The sequence below is a fragment of the Cibotium barometz genome, chromosome 1, assembly GCF_041138505.1.
Source record: "Cibotium barometz isolate CiBa-2024 chromosome 1, ASM4113850v1, whole genome shotgun sequence".
In the NCBI taxonomy this organism is placed as follows: Eukaryota; Viridiplantae; Streptophyta; class Polypodiopsida; order Cyatheales; family Cibotiaceae; genus Cibotium; species Cibotium barometz.
In genome coordinates, this window is record NC_141046.1 from 4,671,003 (window position 1) to 4,673,319 (window position 2,317).

Consider the following 2,317-nt stretch of genomic DNA (forward strand, 5'->3'; position numbering starts at 1 on the left):
GAAGAGCTCTCATCTAGTGGGGCCCCTCCATACCTTCAGCCCGACGCAGATATACGCCCCCGCCCATACTCATGTACCTTCTTCTTTATCCACCACGGATCTATTCCCACCCCCACCCACCACCTCCCCTTGCGTCATAACTTGACATTCCAAGCTTAGCACAAGCTCTAGGAAGGGGAGTGTCACAACACTTACACCCACAAACATCACATACAAAACCTATGTGGGTGAAAATTTTCAAACTTCTGCCAAAATTCCACAGAGTTGGAGACCTTGTATTCCACATCGAGGTCTTTAACCAAATCTGTCAGGCATTTGAAATTTTCGATGATGCAACCAAAGTGCATCTCCTTGGACTCGGCCTTGAAGGCAAGGCCGTGCAATGGTTCCAATCCTTGAACCCTCGGCACAAAGGTGCTTTCAAAGCTATGAGAGAGGCCTTCATACTTGGCTTGGCACCCTACGGGCCCAGATGGAGCCCCATCATCCAACTGTTCCAATTGGAACAAAAACCTGAGGAAACATTACGCGACTACATCACACACATTAAGTACCTTGATTCGCATTGCAAAGAGAGGGAAAAATTGAGTGACAAGCACTTAAGGATAGTTTCCTATTGGGGTTGCATAGTTCAAGGTTACATGACCCCCCCACGTGTTGGTCAAGGACCCCTCCACCTTTAATCAGGCTTGCAAATGGGCGATCTTTCTTGATAACAACATGCGAGAAATCTATTCCATGCAATTGACCACCACGTTAATGACCACCTAAATCTCATTTGTAATATTACCCTCCTCTCCTCCTGAACACCAACTACACACACCCAATACCTACAAGACCTTCTCCGGTGCCCATCTTTCCATTCCAACCATTGTCTCTCCAGGCAAACCCCATTGCTCATGAAAAGATACAAACCAGTTCCATCGTTAAACCCTTGGATCCCATGCGCTCCGCCACCCCCCGCGGCACCCAGAACACATCATCTTCCTTTACCAATGCCTCACATGGACCCTAAACCACTTGTGCACACTATAGGTGCACCCGCAAGGAAACCACCTCTTATGTATTTCCTCTACCATGGACCCCATAGAGTGGCAGAATTCCCTTAAAAGAAACATCTGCCAATGCAACCAAAATGTCATGGTTGTGGAATTGACCATTATTATAAGGATTGTCCTTTGCAATCAGTTCCTCATTCCACAATCGAAGGCATGCCATCCCTCAACGTGTTGAGCGTTTAACATGGGAAGCTATCCACTGTCCCATTGAATGTCATCACACCGTTGTTGCAGGCCAAGATTAAGAAGGTAACATCCCAAAAGAAACAATGCTCTAAGAACATTGGCCACAGATGGCCACAGAGATGATCGAGCTAGCATCCGCACGGGCGCAAAAAAGACCACATCATCCTTCTCTGAGAGTGACAATCATGCACTCCCACATGTAGCCCACCAAAAACTCACCAAATGGTAAAAATGGTTGGCCACATATCCCAATGCCATCCTTGAGAAGCAATGTCTTCGGGAGGCCCAAGCACTGGTAGAGCAATACCAAGCTCACTTTGACACCCGTTTTTGTAACCTTTAACCCCGTACCTTATGACCATCACCAGGAGCAATGATCTCTTGGTTTGCGATGCTTATCATCAAGCTATTGATGATGCATGGGTGCCATGCACGGTTGCTTCTCTCAATAGTGACAAAGTTGACCATGACTAGCTAAAACTTCTTGCTACAATTGATACCATCACCCATCTCACAGACTTGGCACACAATTTGTGCTCCCAAATGGCTAGACCATTCATGAACCCTACAAAGCCATTGCCTCACTTAACACCCTCAGTGTTAGTGTATCTCCCCCACTTGAAACAACCACCCTACCGGCTTGGATAGATTTCCCCTTTGGCAAAAATACGTAACGGAAATGTGCCTTGCTATGACCCACAGCTAGCCACAATCTTTTGCCATGGGAAACATGGGGCTCTATGGGCAAACCATCTCTTAAAACTACCAATGCCAAAGTTCAATTGTCGGGTGGACAATGCATACAAAGCTTTGGGTCCTTTATACAAACTGTACATATTGTATCTAACCCATTGGCTTGTAAGTTCTATGTGTTTCCCATAGGTGAGACAAATGAAATAGTCGTCCTTAGCGAAAGCTGGATCCAAAACGCGACAAGTACAATTAACTCCACTCACAACATAGCCACCCTCATGCTTCCACAGGGCAAGGTAAAACAATGATCCTCTGGGATGGGGAGTGCATCCAAACCAATCCTCTGCCCCCACCAACTGCTTCCACAAAGGGTACTTCCT